The sequence below is a fragment of the Dreissena polymorpha genome, chromosome 2 (genome assembly GCF_020536995.1).
Source record: "Dreissena polymorpha isolate Duluth1 chromosome 2, UMN_Dpol_1.0, whole genome shotgun sequence".
Lineage (NCBI taxonomy): Eukaryota > Metazoa > Mollusca > Bivalvia > Myida > Dreissenidae > Dreissena > Dreissena polymorpha.
The window spans coordinates 94,843,965-94,863,717 of NC_068356.1; the positions used below are offsets into that span (position 1 = coordinate 94,843,965).

At 33.4% G+C, this 19,753-nt stretch overlaps 1 protein-coding gene across 4 annotated transcripts in view; it reads left to right on the forward strand.

The window, feature by feature from the left end:
• The window catches only part of LOC127868113 (BAI1-associated protein 3-like), a 163,011-nt gene that overhangs the window by 81,873 nt on the left and 61,385 nt on the right, over window positions 1-19,753 (forward strand). The window lies entirely within an intron of this gene.

Here is a 19,753-nt window from a genome sequence, read left to right on the forward strand (position 1 = left end):
TATTGATTTCAGGTCACAAGGTCAAAGGTCAAGGTCACGGTGACCAGAAATAGTAAAAAATGGTTTCCGGATAATAACTCAAGAACCCTTATGCCTAGGATCATGAAACTTTTTAGGTACATTGATCGTGACTCGAAGATGACCCCAAATAATTTTCAGGTTACTAGGTCAAAGGTCAAGGTCACGGTGACTCAACTTAGAAAAATGGTTTCCGGATGATAACTCAAGAAATGCTTACGTCTAGGATCATAAAATTTCATAGGTACATTGATCATGACTCGAAGATGACCCCTGTTGACTTTCAGGTCATTAGGTCAAAGGTCAAGTTCACGGCGACTTGACACAGTAAAATGGTTTCTGTATGATAACACAAGAAAGCTTAAGTCTAGGATCATGAAACTTCATCATTGATCATGACTCGCAGATGAACCCTATTGATTTTCAGGTCACTAGGTCAAAGGTCAAGGTCACAGTGACAAAAAACATAATCACACAATGGCTGCCACTACAACTGACAGCCCATGTGGGGGGCATGCATGTTTTACAAACAGCCCTTGTTTTATCATATTTCGACATAAAGTTGTTCAAATTATAGTATATATAAGTAAGTGAAATGTATGTATATTTTATAATTGAAATCTGCTTAAACATATCACAGTTCATTGGCAAAATATTGCACACAATATTGATGTTTTTCTCGTATTCCCCGTATTCACCAAACAATTCTTATACTTGAGTCTAAAAATAAAGAATTTTCTTTAAATTGATATATTCAATAATTGCTTGAATTTTGAGTCAAGCTTGGCATTTAAAACATCTCTATCTATTTAATTCTTCATGTAGAACATTTTGTTAATGACATAATCATTTGTAGAGGCCTGTTTCAATTCAAACACTGAATGCATTTTTCTTGGTTCCAAGTCTTTATTCCTAAGTGTAAGAATGTGTTGGTGAATACGGGCCCTTGTTTACTCAATCCTTTCTCATTAGTTTGATGTTTTTCACACTCAAACTTGTCATGAAAATTAATGTTTGATAAATTACAGATACAAAGCTGGGGTGACATTTTTCTGGATATAAAAGTGATGTTATTGTAAATATTACCCTGATGTTAACATAAATATAGACTGGTTATTTTTAGCTCATCTATTTTTTGAAAAAAAATTATGAGCTATTGACATTACCTTGGCGTTGGCGTCGGTGCCGGCGTCCGGTTAAGTTTTTTGCGTTTAGGTCCACTTTTATCATAAAGTATCAATGCTATTGCATTAAAATTTGGTACACTTACTTACTATCATGAGGGGACTGGGCAGGCAAAGTTAGATAACTCTGGCTTGCATTTTGACAGAATACGGTGCCCTTTTTATACTTATAAAATTGAAAATTTTGGTTAAGTTTCGTGTTTAGGTCCATTTTCAAAGCTATTGCTTTCATACTTGCAACACTTACTAACTATCATAAGGGGACTGTGCAGGCAAAGTTACGAAACTCTGACTGGCATTTTGACAGAATTAGGAGCCCTTTTTATACTTAGAAAATTGAAAATTTTGTTAAGTTTTGTGTTGAGGTCCACTTTTTTTCCTAATGTATCAAAGCTATTGCCTCCATACTTGCAACACTTACTAACTATCGTAAGGGGACTGTGCAGGCAAAGTTATGTAACTCTGACTGGCATTTTGACGGAATTATGGGCCCTTTATACTTGAAAATTTGGTTAAGTTTTGTGTTTTGGTCCACTTTACCCCTAAAGTATCATAGATATTGCTTTCATACTTGGAACCTTCGCAAACTATCATAAGGGGACAGTAAAGGACAAGTTGCACAACTCTGGTTGTCATTTTTACAGAATTATGGCCCTTTTTTGACATATTAAATTTGAAAATATGGTTACATTTTGTGTTAAGATCCATGTTACTTCTAGTGTATCAAGGCTATTGCTTTTAAACTTCAAATACTTTTCATGCTGTCATGAGGGTACTGTACCTGGCAAGTTGAATTTTACCTTGGCCTTTGAATGACCTTGACTCTCAAGGTCAAATTATTAAATTTTGGTAAAATTGCCATAACTTCTTTATTTATGATTAGATTCGATTGATACTTTGACAAAACAACTCTTACCTAACATACCACAATAGACTCCACCCAAACCATCCCCCACGCCCCCCGAATCCCCCCTACCCCGAATCCCCCCCCATTATTTTTTTTTAATTAAAGATCATCTAATAAATTACCACCACACCCTCACACTATACCCCCCCCCCCACCCCCCACCCAAAAAAATATGTTTTATGCCCCCAGTAGAGTGGCATATAGCAGTTGAAATGTCTGTCAGTATGTCAGTCAGTCTGTCTGTCCGAAATGACTTTAACATTGGCTATAACTTTTTCTTTTTTGAAGATAGCAACTTGATATTTGGCATGCATGTGTATCTCATGGAGCTGCACATTTTGAGTGGTGAAAGGTCAAGGTCATTCTTCAAGGTCAAATGTCAAATTTATGGTGTCTGTCTGTCCGAAAACTTTAACATTGGCAATAACTTTTTCAGTATTGAAGATAGCAACTTGATATTTGGCATGCATGTGTATCTCATGGAGCTGAACATTTTGAGTGGTGAAAGGTGAAGGTCAACGTCATCCATCAAGGTCAAATGTCATATATATGGCGTCTGTCCATCTGAAAACTTTAACATTGGCCATAACTTGTTTAATATTGAAGATAGCAACTTCATATTTGGCATGCATGTGTATCTCATGAAGCTGCACATTTTTAGTGGTGGAAGTTCAAGGTCAAGGTCATCCTTCAAGGTCAAGGTCATCCTTCAAGGTCTAAGTCAAAAAAATAAATAAAAAATTTCAAAGCGGCGTTCTTATGAAGCTGCACATTTTGAGTGGTGGAAGTTCAAGGTCAAGGTCATCCTTCAAGGTAAAGGTCATCTTTCAAGGTCAAAGGTCAAAAAAAAATATTTCAAAGCAGCGTTCTCATAAAGCTGCACATTTTGAGTGTTTAAAGTTCAAGGTCAAGGTCATCCTTCAAGGTCAAAAGTATAAAAAAAAAGCGGCGCAATAGGGGGCATTGTGTTTCTGACCAACACATCTCTTGTTTTTTTCAGACATGGTTTAAAAAACACTAATATTTATTTTTATTATTTTATTTTTAAAATACCGTCCAACCATCCCGTCCAAGAATTCCCCCCCCCCAAAAAAAAAATACTATTTTTTGTTGCATTTTTTTTGTGCATTTTTGGAAGATGATTTAATAAATGACCACACCCCCATAATACAACCCTCTCCACTCCACCCCTCTCTCCTTTGTGATTGAAATTGAGATAGGTCCCTACACCTTTAAAAAGAAAAATAGATGAGCAGTCTGCACCGGCAAGGCGATGCTCTTGTTATTATTATGGTAACCACATTATACAGTATCAAACAGTGACATTTTATAAACATGTTGCTACCAAACAAACACCTGTGATGAAATCAAAGTGCTGACTTATCCCATTGAGTATGAGTATTTCAGATTTATAATTTGCCTTTAGCAAAATTAAACTTGCTAATTGGAGCAGGCAAGTGGAATTTAACACCCCTGCAAAATAATGAAGTAACTTTGCCAACCAAGCATTCAACATTTTCCTTGCACTCATTGTTTGGTACATGAATAGCATATGTTCCAAGATTCCATTGGCATAAGCTTATGCATTGATAGATGCAAAGGAATGCAAAAGATTGATTTTACATCATTTTCAAATTGATTTTGATGTTTAATAACATGAGCATCATTGTTAACAGACACAGCTTCCACAGCTTCTCAATACTTTTCGCCCATAAACTCAGGTAGATGGACAAAGAACTGGTGACTATAGTAGTGGTAGATGCATTCATCTCAATTTCAATAGCTTTAGATTCTTTTCCAGAGTTCAAATGGATTGATCAAATTGAAGTCTGGAGGGTGTCGAATTAGTTGATTGTCATGGAATGTTATTAATTATTTTTTATTAAAGGCAAATTCCAGTAAATGGCATTCTTGATAACACAAATTTAACACTAGTGTTAAAAGTGATAACTTACCAAACAGAATCAATTTTTGTTCAACAAATAATTATCGGAAATAGCTAAAAGACTTTCTTGAGAAACACCTCATTAGTGGCTAAAAAAAGGGGCATAAGTCAAACACCTAGCTGTGTCCTTGTCCATTATTAAATTATATTAGCTCTTTTTCATTCACATACAATCTAAAACGAGTTCTCATTTCTTACCATATTTTTTAATTAAGTTCTGGACATGTGTAAGTTTGGCAAGTTAAATACTTATAAATTTCCTGAATAAGTGTAACAAATCATTATATAGTAGTAATGTTTTAAACATATTTCTTTTAGCTTGATTCCATTGAAAGCCTCAGGCTTATTGAATCGCTCTCGAATCTGTTTCCTGGGCCTAGAACCAGTAGGGGGTGTCTTTGTGGGAGGTCTAAGGCACGCTCCCATGGTTGGGATCGAACCTGTGACCTCCCGGTTGCTAGGTGGACACCTTATCCATTACACCATGGCGACCTTTCATGGTATAATGTCACTGTGGTATGTAAGACATTGAGTGTCAGATCTTTTTCTTCATGGCACACTTGTAAACATGGGATGACATCACTTGACATTGTAATGTCATGTAAAAATGTTTGCTTAGTAGTTATTGCATCTTTTTAATATCTGTCCTAGCATGATGAAAGACAGAAAGCAAAGTTTGGCCAAAAGTCAGTGTCACGGTATTTTTAAATTAATAAAAATTGCAGGACATTTAATTACTCAAACTTCCATACTTTCCAAGCAATATTGACTACGAATGACCAGTGTTATTATCAGGCCCCTGGTAACAAGTCAAAATTCCAGTGGTTATTTTAATTTATTAACATTCATTTGACATTTCAAAAATTATGTTAGTCCAACCAGTCGAACAGACATGTATATGATAACAAAGAATAAATTTATGAATTGGAATGAGGAGAATTTAGTTCCATTAAGAGAACCACAATTATGATAAGCTTTTTGCTTGGGCTTATGATTAAAAACTGTATTTTCTTAAAGCTTTTTATTTTGCAACTGATGAAATTGTTATGCCCACAATGTAGTAGGAGACATTTAGCATTGCACTTATCTTACTGTTTTCTTAAACTATTTCGTGAGTCTTGCTCAAACTTTTTTAGTTGAAGGACTTAATGTGGTGATGATCTGAAAGAAAGGCATTTTTGCAAAATCATGTCCCTTGGCCTATTTTTTTCAACAGAGAATATGTAGTTCCACATTTTGTGTATTAGCTCTTCCAGTGCGGGAACCGAATTTTGAAGGCCTTTGCAAACAGTTTGGATCCAGATGAGACGCCACAGAACGTGGCGTCTCATCAGGATCCAAACTGTTTGCTATTCTGATAGTATTCTTTGAAAAAAATGGATGAAAATGCTAATTTTAGAAATTCAGCAGACGACATTTTTACAGACGACAAATTTCCCAGCATGCAAAGGGTTAGACTTCCCTTTAACTTAACTACTGGGTGAATCTATTTAAATCTTTGACAGTTAAACAACCTCATTATGTGTGACTGTCAAGAAAAATAATGCCACAAGTTTTAGCTGAATTATGACCCTTTGTTTTTTTTCCACCATAGAATATATAGTGGCCTTGTCTTTTTTTTAATGTATTGTGTGCATATTTCAAAGTTAAGTGAGGAATAATGAATGGTTGTCAAAGTTTCATAATATTATTTCAGTTCACAAGAATGATAAATGTAGCATATTTCTTAATTTTAAATTCAATAATCATATTTCGTCTTTGAGTGCGGATAAGGTTTCACATTTATCTACTTTAAAAAACAGGTAATCATCTTGGTTCTTAAATGAATGAACACAAGTTGTTTAAAGGATTTATACATGTAAATTTTGACATTTTAGAACAATAAAACATTTATTTATGTTAAATACTAATAAAAATATGCAGTGCATTTCCTAATAATTTGTTTTCTTCAATAAATATTTTTTCCAAAAAAGAAGAGTTTGTCGATGTAAAAAATTCTAAGAAAGTAATTGGATGCAAAAAGCCTTGCAATAACAAAATTCACTTGCTGTCATCTAAAGGGCTTGCCATTTTGATACAAGGTCTATATTTCATGCCACACGGATGTCATTGGAGTGTCCTTTCTGTCCATTAAAATGTCCTTGTTGCTTGATTTAGTGTCTTTGAGTATTGCGTTTTATTGCAACAGTCTCCTCACATCATCCACAGAATCATGTTTTGAGGGGGTTTATTTCCTATTTGTTTGATTTTCTTGAAAAACTGGAAAGCATTGCATACATAAGATCACTCAAGCATTGAGAGCAATCCCTTAGGAAGAGTGTTAATATTGTTTACTTGTGGACATCAATAATAGACAAAAAAGGCATTTACAAAACAAAATTGATTTTAAATCAAAAACATGTGTTTGATTTTATCAGATAATCAAACAGTGAAACATCCATGTTTGCTGCATAAGAATTGTTAAAATAATTGACATAAATTTACATAATCACGCATGGAAATTGTTTTTTAAATTAAAACAGATGTCATTATTGGAAAATCAATGTAAAGAACATATCAGTTTTGTTGTTTTATACAGAGTTTTATTTCTTTCAGATTCTGTATGAATACTACCCTTCTCGAAAAAGTGCACTAAATGCGTATTTAATGCGCATTAAATGCACATTAAATGCGCATTTAATGCGCATGTTATTGGCACCGTATTTTTTGCTTAACAAGTGCATTTTAATCTGTTAAAAAAAAACACTTTTTACTAGTGTGTTTATACATTGAAGTGTATTTTTTTCCACGAAATAATACACTTAAGTGCGTTTATTATGATAATAAGTGCGCTTAAGTTTATTTTTAAGTGCATTTATACACTTGAGTGTATTTTAAGACATACAAATAATACACTTCATGGTCAAAGTAAATTTTTTAAAGCGCATTAATACACTTGAGTGCATTTCCAGTCATTCAAATAATACACATTACAGAATTAAAAGCAAATTATTTAAGCGCATTAATACACTTGAGTGCATTTCCAGTCATACAAATAATACACTTATCAGTAACTAAAGTAATCTTTCAAGTGCATCAATACACTTGAGTGTATTTTAACTCATACAAATAATACACTTCATGGAGTATTCAAAGTGAATTTTTTAAGCGCATTAATACACTTGAGTGCATTTCCAGACTTACAAATAAAACACTTCATTGAGTATTCAAAGTGAATTTTTGTAAGCGCATTAATACACTTGAGTGCATTTCCACTGATACAAATAATACACCTTACAAAATTGAAAGTGAATTTTTTTAAGCGCATTAATACACTTGAGTGCATTCCCGGTCATACAAATAATACACCTAACAATATTAAACGTGAATTTTTAAGCGCATTAATACACTTGAGTGCATTTTCAGTCATACAAATGATACACTTTTTGAAGTGTTGGAAGTGAATTTTTTAAGCGCATTATACGCTCAAGTGTACTTTTCATCACTTCAAATTAATATGCTTAAAAATTAACCAAATTAAAAAAAAAATCCCAGCATTTTGAAGTAAGCATTCATTCTTTAAATGAAAGGTTAGTGTAAACACATACATAAAAAACAAAAAGTACAATTCAATAGATAAATAAACACTTTTATTAGAATGTTAAACCTTAAAAAACAAAAACAAATATTACATATCTACATAAAAGAGAGGATTCAAACGGGCTATTGCCTATCTGGAATTGACAATTGAAAATATCAAGCTCATACCAGTGATTTTTCTCCCCTCTGATTACCGGTAACTGATTAACAGCCAAATACAGGTGGTTTCCACTTCAAAAATATTAAAGTTTTCCCCTCCTTAAGCTGAAATGTTTTCCCTATCATTTACTAGATTTTTATATATTACATAAATTCCAAATCCCTTTTTAATATGGACAAAAGCAGCACATTTAATTCAATCATATTCTGGATCCTAATATATGATAAATGAACAGTATTCATGAAATTTATATAAATCTATACCTTATTTTTAAGATCTTCCTTTTTTGTTCATTATTGCGCTAAAACATGCCCTTCTGAGAGCCAGTACGTACAGGTTGTTTTGAATTTCCAAAGAAAATCACTGCATACATGCTGACAATATTTAGCAGCTTAGCCCCTGTCACTATATTTGTTGTTATACACTGTTCCTTACAAAGAATGCATTCATAAGCAACCCTTTATAGAGCACCTCACCAGCTGATCAGGTCTGGATACTACTGTCATGGTCTGCGAGGCGCTTCTCGTGCATGATCTCATTTGAGATCAGGTCCTGAAAGATATTTTATAATGTAAGTGTTAAATATTGCTGTTATGGTAATCTTGTTCAACAGTTGCTATAAATATCATAAATTTAAATCAAAACAAGTTTGTTGGCTTGTTGTTTTTGTTTGTTTATTTTTGCAATTTTAATCTCGTGATCACATGTGACTTAACGCTTTTCATAAATAATTTAAAGAAATTACGTTTGATAAAAAATACTGTTAATAAATGTACTAATATATGTGGTCTCCTTTGGCTGTGTGGACTGGTCGGAAGTGTGACGTCTTTGAATTGCAATAACCTTTATTATATAGTTTTACCTCTCAACAAATCCATCTTTTCTTGGTCAAGGACAAGCTACAGGGCACGGTTTCCCACTCCTGTTCCCCTCAGGTTGGCCTGCTCGTGCAGGGTAAAACCTGGTATACATGTCCATACATCAGGTAGTCCCCTTTTTGCTCCCTTTTTTGGCAGGCGATGATGCACATTCTGTCAAATCGATCTTCCGATCAATGTAAATTTCACCCTGGAGTTTAACCTTCAAATATAAAATATTAAAGTTCTGATTAAATATGGGGGAAAGAAATCTGTTCATTAATGACAAGAAATAGGTATAAATAAATTTTAAGATGACAATAACCATAAAATACAGCCATAATAATTCAAATGGTGTTTTTTTCCTTAAAATTGCATTACATTTACTCATCCAGTTACATTTCCCGGTATCCGGAGAAGTGCCCCCCCGGAGAACTGCCCCCCGGAGAACTGCCCCCTTATTTTAAAGGTGGCGGAGAGGTGCCCCCCCATCAAATCGGTAGGGGCGGAGAACTGCCCCCCTGTCAGAATTTAGTAGGCGGATATCTGCCCCCCCATCAAATCTGTAGGGGCGGAGAACTGCCCCCCGGTGTCATATTAGTTATTTGTTACGTAGTGAAAACAATACTTACGGGTAATTTTACGTTATCGCCGTACACATTTTATCCGGTAACAATTTAATTTCAGTACAAGTATATTACCATTTATCGAACTGAATAACACAAATTGTCTAGAGGCATGTGATAATACTGTTTAAGGCCCTTGGTACGCATCTGCACCACTCACTATACATGAATGCCTTGTAAATGTCGTGTTTTAATAAGAGCGCGAAACATAGTCGAGATCCACACAGGAAACGCGTGCGTGTTAATACTGGCAATGTGTTGCAACTAATTATAGACGTGCAACTCGGTACTTATGGAGGAAAAGTTACATCGGAATTAATTTACATTATAAAGATAGTATTGACCCATGGAAAAAACGTTAATTGACATATAAAAAAGTAAATTAATAGGCAAGGCAAAGGCAATAATTTAGCTGACTTGAAGAAAAAAGTGAAGTGAAGTTGAATTTATAAGCAATTTATTTATGTTGTTTAGTTAATTCATGTCTTCTAGCACCTTATCCGTCGGTAGCATCGCCAGACCGTCGAGTCGTCCGCAGTTTGCATTTTGAGCAGATCATGTCGACATGCCAAACAAACAAAATCGGTAACAGTTGCTTTAATTAGCAGCTAATAAGGCAGGCAGAGAACTTGTTACCGTTAACGATAAGTACCGCGATCTTTTAATCTTTTAATTGGTAGACCGGACCGACCTTAATTGTTAAGAACTTGTTAGCTCTGAATAAAGCCGCATACGGGTTTATTATATTGAACCGTCCAAATCCGTAATTGGCGAAAACAAACAAATAAATTATTGTTTTCAGCTGGCATAAGGATGGATTAAATTGCATGCTAATTGTTTGTTTTTATTACGGGGAAAATATCAAATAATTCAGCCGCGAAAACTTTTTATTAGCAAAAAGTTATTTGTTTTTCTTTGTTCACATTGACGAAAATCACGTGATTATCAAGTTGGCGACGTGACGACGTCCATGCCGAGGTAGGTATTTTATGCCGTTTTATAACTTTTATTACTTGTACAACTTTATATTACTTTTGAAATTTCACTCAATTTCCATACATAATAGCAAGAAAGTTACTGGCGTTATTGTCATTATAATACTCGCTTTATATATCACCGCTATTTCTTTAATTAGGGGGCACTTCTCCGGGTCATTAATTCTGACAGGGGGGCAGTTCTCCGCCCCTTATTAATCAGCAGGGGGCAGTTCTCCGCCCTATACAAAAACAGTGAGGGGGCAGTTCTCCGCCCAGTGAAAAATCTTTGGGGGGGCAGTTCTCCGGGGGGGCACTTCTCCTAGAACCACATTTCCCAGTGACAATACATAAATATGATAATGATCATAATAAATTTAATTAAAAAGAGATGCAGAAATGAAAATACAAACCTGTTACAGCTGTTCTTCAGCATTCCAAAAAAACAAAACGGCAGTTGTTGATCACTTTAACCACCCACTTTGAATCTTCTTTGCAACAAACTTATTGTTGATTTACACATTGTAGTAAATACACATTGTTTTCATCACACAGTAGTTCATGTGCTGAAAGAATTTCAAGACATTTGACACTAGAATTGATGTTGCTGAATTATACCTAAAAATTTAGCTCAATGTAAGTTGCTGAAACCAAATTGTTTACAAAAATAAATTCCTGTGCTCCAAATAACTTGCTGTGCTCCAACCAATCAAAAGTGGTGTGTTTTCAAATAGATGTTCCCAGAACCAATCAAAATTCTATAAACACCCCTTTGTTTTGGCTAAATGGAGCACTGATAGGGATTAGTGTTTATGATGCTAATTGATCTCTTATCTGATCCTGATCTTATCTGATATTTATTGAATAATACACAGCACACTTAGCATATTATATTTAATTGTGAATATTTCAATATAACATACTGAATGGTGTTAGGAAATAAATATAATATTATAAATAGTATTTAAATTGTCTTTTAAAATGTTTGTTAATAGTAAATGTGGTAGACATAAATTGAATTGGGGTTAAATATCAGTGTAAAAAAGTTCAAATACTTGTTTTTTATGCTGTGGAGATATAATTGATTCTGGCAAGCCCACATAATTTTTTTGACACTTTCAATATTTTTAATTATTTACCCACAGCCTGATTTAGTTGTACTTTTCCCTTTAAAAGCTGCTCAACTGATTCACATATTTTATGAACAGACAAATTGTAATAATAAGACCATAAACATTATGTGAAGATAAAAAAGAATTCAGTACAATCCTCCTATTAAACACTATATCTCTGTCCTTTAACTTCAGTTAGTTGCTATAGTGTTGCTCTTTTTTATGAAGATGCACTAAAACTACACTTGTACAGAAAGAATATTTTTTTTGCAAATCAGAAGATACACTTATATGCACAAAAAATGCACTTCATTAAAAAAATGCACTTATTGCATAAAAAGATGCACTTTGTCTACAGAAGATACACTTTAAGTACAGTAAAATACACTTAAAGATAATGAAAATACCGAAAAAATGCACTTTAGTGCACTTAATTATGAAAAAAATGCAGAAAAAATACACTTTTCGGTAAAAATGCAAAAAAAATACACTTTTTAAAGCGTATTTTGTTAAAAAGTGTATTTTATTTTGAGAAGGGTATGTCTTCAACCAGTGAGAACATTTGCATAAACAATGTTAATAAAATCGATACATGTACGCACAATTCACTTTGTAGTGGAATTTCATAGTTTAAAGATATTGTCGATAAAGATTTATTTAATTTAGTTGCCCTATAAAAAAGAATGTGGCTGCAAATGTTTTTTTAATGATACACCACACTTGTAAGAGATAAGATGGTGCAAATTTGTCAAAAAATAACCCACTTTCATACCAAAACACACTTAAACCAACATAAAACTGTGTTTTTTCTGAGTTTTTCTTAGCGGAAGTTGGCTTTTGCTAATAAAAGTGAGTTTTATGTGCGCTAAACTGTGCTTAACTGAGTTTAAAGTTGGTTATTTTAAAAAGATGTGTGTTTAAGCGAGTTTTTTTCTGTAAGAAGTCGGTTTTTTGTGTGTCAAAAGTGAGCCTTTTTATTTATGAGTTGGTTTATGTGTGTTTAAGTGTGTCTTTTTGTTTTATAAGCGAGTCTTTTACAACAGAAGTTGGTCTTTTTATAAACAGAAGTGGGTTTAAGCGAGTTTAAATTGGTCTTTTGGAAATAAGTTGAGAGCTGCAACGAGGCTTAAAGACTCACTTTAACACACTTTTCAACAAGTTGGTCTTTTGTTTATTAATATAACTCATCAATGAAACAATAATTCTTCAACTGGGTCTTTGTTTGATGTTTATAGCCATAAATAATACAAGTCAATTGTAAAGGGGCTTTTTTACAGCTTGTTTGCCATTGTCCCTATTGTACATTTGTGTGCTCCCCATAATTTTTAGGGAATATTGGATGAAAATGGCTCTTTCAGAACATCACAGGTTCACAGATGGACAACAAGTATCACTGACAAAAGTATAACAATGGTCAAGCTTAGTTTTATACATGAAAATGAAAGAGTTTGTGTTTCACTTTGAATTTTTTCTTTATGTTTGTTTTTATTATAAACAATATCTTATGATTGTGTTATGTCTTAATTATTTTTTTTAAAACAATCTTATATGATTGTTTATATTTGTTTAAAACAGTATTTACTTATTAAATCTGCATATTTAAATAATTATGGTATTGGAAACATTATTTTGGAAATAATCTATTTATTTTTGTACATAAGTTATGCAAGATTTTGATATTTTCATATGATACCATCATATCCTTTTTCTTAATTTGCAATAAAATAATAAAATGCCAAACATGACCTGTGTTACATAAACTGTCAACAAAATAACAAGACAATACCTAAAAACACCCTTATTTCACACCACTAACAATAAACAGATAACAATCTGTCAGGCATTCAGAGCTAAACAGAGTACTGATTATCTAGGGGTAGATAAGGCTACTGATGGGGTTTGCCTAGAGATAAGACTGTGTGGAATGAGATATGAGGCTTTTGATTGGCTAGGAAGAAAACAACAACTTTTGAAAAACAAGCTGGTGTCAGCAATTGAATATTGAGCTAAATTTAATTCAGCAACATTAATATAAAGAAGTGAAAGACTTATAATGGTAGTGTAAAATGTCTTGAAATTCTGTCAGCATGAAGTATTGTGTGATGAAAACAATGTGTTTTTACTGCAATGTGGAAATCAACAATAAGTTGGTTGGAAAGGAGGTTGAACTGCATGTTGTTTTTTTTGGAATACTGAAGAACAGTCTTAACAGGTTTGTATTGTCATTTCTTCATTCCTTTTTTTATTTAGTTTATTGAATTAATTTTGATCATTATCATATTTATGTTTTGTCACTAGGAAATGTAAATGGATAAGTTATTGTATTGCAATTTAAAGGAAAAACAACACAATTTGAAGCAAAAATAGATAAAGTTACACATGAAAAAGTGTAAATGTTGTGTACAGTGAATAATTATGGTTTTGTTTCATGGTTATTGTTATCTTAAATTTTATTTATAGCTATTTCTGGTTATTACTGATCAGATTTCTTTCCCTCATACTTAATTAGAACTTAAATATTTTAATTTTGAAGGTTAAACTCTTGCCACAAGGCAAAATTGACATTGATGGGAAGATCCTTTGGATGAATGTGCATCATCGCCTGCCTGATGTATGGACTTTTATACCTGGTTTTTACCCTGCACAAGCTGGCAAACTTGAGGGGAACAAGAGTGGGAAAACCTCGTCCAGTCCTTGACCAAGAAAGCTCGATTTGTTGAGAGGTAAACTATACAGGTTATTGCATTTACAACAAGATAACCATAACAGCAATATTTCATAGTTAAGTGGAACGAAAACATAACCAATCAACATGTTTGAAGAATGCCTTGCCCTTTTGAAAGTGATATGGTATTAATCCATTGCAGATCAACTGGCGTAAGAGATGCTCAAGAGGAGAAGGACACAAGCAGCATCATTGGTACATGTAGCTCCAGCGCCTGCTTTCCAGGTCTCTCTACCAGCTGCTTTCCAGGTCCCTCCACCCGCCAAGATCAGGTCTAGGTCCCTGCACTGGCTGCTGTCCAGGTCCCCTAGCATTCAAGGTCTCTCCAGTGGCTGCTGTGCAGGTCCCAACACCGTATGCCGTCAAGGTCCCTCCATACGCTGAAATCAAGGTTCCTCGTTCCACTGCGGTTCAGGTACCTCCAACAGCTGAGATCCGGTTACCAGACAACTCGCCCCAAAGCCAACTCGCCCCAGGACAAGTCGCCCCGAAAATCTGGACAAGTCGCCCCAAATATATTGGACAACTCGCCCCAATCGAAAGACAACTCGCCCCAAATAAAAGACAACTCGCCCCAAATTAAATGACAGCGTGCAACGAAATATTTTGTCATATATATAATACTCTTTGTGAAAAAAAATGTATTAAATAACATTTTTGACTTTAAAAGGAATGCTGAATACACAAAACGAATAATACATGGGGAAAAAAATAAAAATAGAAATGTGTTATATTCATAATTTTATTCATAATTTATAACAAATACAGACTCACGATACTAACATTTGTTTTTATTGAAAACATACAAAGCATCAATTTTAGCATATTAAATGAAATAAATAACACAGATTTATGAATGAAAAGACAATTCAAAATATTATCAAACATTTCCATTTATTAACTCATTTTAAAAATAATTTTAAAACACAGTTTGTAATGAGCCCAATATGGGATGAATATTTTATAACAATTGACCTTTCGACAGCCGATTGATTGACAGGCTTATTAACCAATCAGATTACTGCATAGATTAGGCCCGTTTCTATCCGCCATTTTGTCCGTCAAACTCGCCGTTGTTCGTCACATAAGCTTATACGTAATGCTGTGTTTTAAACAAAGAAAATGGTTAAAAGGTGCTGTTATGGCACTTGTTATTCAGACACAATGTATCCAGAACGGTTAAAAGATGGAACTACGTTTTTTCCGTTCCATTAACCGGGTACTAATCTTAAAAAATGCAAACGTTGGATTCGTCTTTGTAGTCGTCTCAACGAACAGCTTAATCTCAACATATTAAGCTATCGCCCGAAAGCAAAACACCTCGACGTTTGTTCTAAGGTCGTCATAATAAGATACTACGCGAAAATAGAATATCTAAGTTTTGCACCGGACACGCTATAGAAAACGAGTATCACTTTTTACTTGTTTTTCCTCTATATAGAGAAATTAGAAAGGAACATTTAAAACCATATTTTCAAAGGTGGCTAACGTTAAATAAATTTGACATTCTAATGCAGTCGGCTAATAAAAAAATATTCTAAACTTTGCTAACTAGATTATTAATGCTAATGAAATGCGTAATAATAAAGACAATCAGTTATAATTTTTAATAATATCACATAAAATAGAGCATTTTTATTTCTTTCGGTTTAAATCTTCCGAATTTAATGTAGCTACTTGTATATCGTTAAAAGTTAAGAAACTATTTTAAAATGCGCATGTAATTATCAATAGTTGCCAATAAATGTCATTTTACACCATATGTGGGCTTTCTACTAATCCGTTATCAAAACAGATGCCGCAAACTGTGAATGACCCTTGACACTTTGATAGCCAGTCTGATTAGCGAGTTTTTTTTTGTACATGAAAATTCTTTCAACTTCTTATATTTTAAACATTGCAAAAAATAGTTTAAGAGGAAATTAATAATATATTGTGTATGTTACTTTTTTGACGACATTGACTATGTTACACGATTATAACAATGCTCATGGGTCATTTTGACCAAACGCATTATAGATATGTGTTATATCGGATTTCAATATAACGTTCTTTGTCTTCTTATATAATAAATTTACTTACCTTTGCCACATTTGCAATATTGCCATCGGTTGCAAAATTAACGGCTTTTAATTAAAAAACTGAAACATCTATTACTCAATGAAAAGTATTGTGACAAACGACAATGCATACTGTATGTGATAATTTGCGATAATTGGCCGACTTTGACTATAGATTAACGACTTTTAAGTAGACTTATAAAAAAGTTATGACTATTTCATAGATATGATAATTATATTCAGCATAACTATTCAATGATAATAAAAATAGTGTATGGCCTTTCTGGTATACCATGAGGCGTTTTTGGTTCACTGATGCGGACTTTTTGGGAAGCCTTTTTGGTAAACGGCCTTTCTGGTACTATATCTTTGAGGGGAGCTAAACACCTATTTGATACATTACATTTAACACATTTTAAATAAAACATGATAGCAATAGAAACATTTCATGTAATTTGGACCGAAATCTTTGTGAATATCTTCCAACGTACCGATTCGCGTAGCCAGTTTTATGACGGACTTCGGCGGAGTGACCTCCCTTGAAATCGGGGGGCGTGGCTTCACTCTCGCTGTCGAAAGGTCAATTATACACATGTGTAAACGTATCTTTAAATGACACATTTTTATTTATATGTTATACATGTTATTAGAGTTAAGCAGTCAAAAGTATATTTTAAAATGCCAATATGGGTGTAAGACTCGCGTTTCTGACTTGTATGTTTACATCTCGGTTACACCATATGTATGACACCTACTGTTTGATGTTATCTATTACAGTAATTGATAGAAAACACTTATTGATTAACACGTCTGTAATTCTCAATTAAAGGTAAAGTGTGGCAATCGTTATTGTTGTAGACAACATCGGCTCATGTTTGTATCTCGGGTACGCCCTATTTATGACACATATTGATTGATGTTATAATTTACACTAATTGACAATAATTGGTAATAAACACTACCGGGATTAATAGAAGATCTATCAATATACAAAGATTCGTGCCAAATCTGAAATTTATACTTTATTAGAACATTTTAATACAGAAAAAGATTTAATTCAAGCACGTACACAGTATATTTAAATAAGAATCCTTAAATGTTAAATGTTCTTTTTATAGGAAAGCTTAATTGTTATTTATCAGTAGTAATAATAATTAACTTAATATATAATTGTTTATTAAAAGTTAGATCTCATATATTAAACTCGCATCGAATATGTTAAGAACATTCTCCGTAAGTAAACTAAATTCTATGAATCATATTTCCTTGACATGCTTTCTAATTGAAATATGTATAATGTTTATATGGCTATGTACTGATTGTATTCGACAATCAAATTGTGTGTCTGTCTGTCTTAACGATTTTTTTTATTATTCCGTTATCAGTTTAAAAATGATGGTATTAAGATGTTACTAAACAGTAAATACCCAACGCGCGGTCCAGCGCAGATTAATGCATCTGTCCGCTCGATAAATAATGTTATACACTAGGTATTCTGTGCATTTATAAACGCGTAAAATTCCTAGCAATACAGGTAAAGTCATTATTTTATGTGGATATCACAGTACAGTTAATAAATTTCTATATCTTCTAATCACAGCATACGAAATTTTATAATTCCGAAGTAATCTTATTTACTGAAATATGATCTACGGTAGCGGTAGCTAGAATGGTATTATAATGGGGTACTATTAAGTTCGCAGTAATATGTTCTTTAAATAGAGATAGTTTAATTAGAGGCGATAATAAAGTGTGAAGGTGGATATTAAGAAATAAGATCCATATTCGCATGACACTGGCAGTATACACGCATTTTCAATAAGAAGAGGCCAGCATAGAGTACGATATTTACAATAACGATTATTATGAAAAAAAGATTAATAAACATTATTGGTGGTAGTATTCGTCTTATTTGATAATATGTTTGTTCTGTTTCAATTTAAAGTTTAGCATATCCCGACAAACGAACCTTTTTGTCAACAGCGATATCTCAATAACCAATAGCGTCAGAATTACCACAACAATTTTAAAAATATGTCACGCACATACACTTAACAAACAATACGATATTTCTTTATTTAGTGTCGAGTTTTCACGCCTTTTTTGACAAATAATATATATATAATATTCAATCATTTCAGCAGATAGTAATGTTCAATACTAAGGATTTATACAAACGTTTAAAATATATTTGTACTGACAAGTAAAAAAAAACTGTAAACACATTCAATATTACACCATGAGCAATAGTTTAAAGCGGTATACATCACCCAAATAACTCAAAGATAACGGTCCAGTGACTTCTGACATTTATCTGAAAGGTTTTATGATCGTTATCAGGTCGTAAAACACATCTGTTATGTGTCACCGGATTAACGGACATTGGTTGATTACCCGATAATATGCAAGTATCCAACAATTTAGATTCATTATTTATGGGGAAACAAAAGCTGCCTGACCTAAAGAATGTAAGACAACAAATAATTATATTATAAGTTTACTTACCAGAATCACAGCCTATGTGTTGCCATCGCTCGCAGGCATCGCAAGAAACAGCACGTTGCCTCTGCCCAACTGTCTTTCCACAATGTATACAATTTGCCACTTCTGCCATTGCAGAAACACAAAACTAACTAACACTAGAAAATTATTGTATCCGACATCAAATAAGCACATATATGTTTGAACACATGGCAGATGCACTGAAACCCACACAACTATATAGCAATCGTATTCCAAGTCACAAATAGTATTGTCCGACACAAACAAAACACATACTTTGGGCTCATTCAGATACCCTCTTTATATATAGTCAGCCCTTATAATTACTTTGCGAACAGCATTGTTGTCTGGTTAAGCGTGTTACCTTATTTATTCTTTAATCACGCCAAACTGTCATACCGTTTGTCTTATTAATAAATCTTTGACCAGAAAATGAAAGCATGCCGGCTTAATTAATTTTCGTCAATTCACACGTTTTCAAAACATAACTAACACAAAGACATTCCATTATTCTTTAATTAAACCAAACTATCATACAAAATGTCTCATTAAACAATCTTTGAACAGAAAATGAAAGCATGCCGTCAAAATAAACGTTTAACATTTCACACGATTTCAAAACAAGACGAACTAAATGGGGCTTATTTTAATAAACACAATCATAAAAAAGCTAATAACAATTTATTACTAAAAGCAATCCGGTATGTAAACAATTATTGAATTACAAAGTTTTACAATATGAAATGAAAAAAAAAACCATCATACAACTACATTTCCTAAAAACAATAATCACGAATAATAATACATTAAACTTAACAAATTTTATATGAACACAATTTCTATAATACTATATATAAGAAACAAAATTGGGGCGAGTTGTCTTTCGATTGGGGCGAGTTGTCCAACATATTTGGGGCGACTTGTCCAGATTTTCGGGGCGACTTGTCCTGGGGCGAGTTGGCTTTGGGGCGAGTTGTCTGGCTCCCCTGAGATCCAGGTCTCTGCAGCAGCTGCGGTCTAAATACTCCACCCGCAGTGGTCCACTGCGGTCAACCTTTTGCTTTAAAATCTTCCATAAATGTCTATTATTGTACAATGTATTGT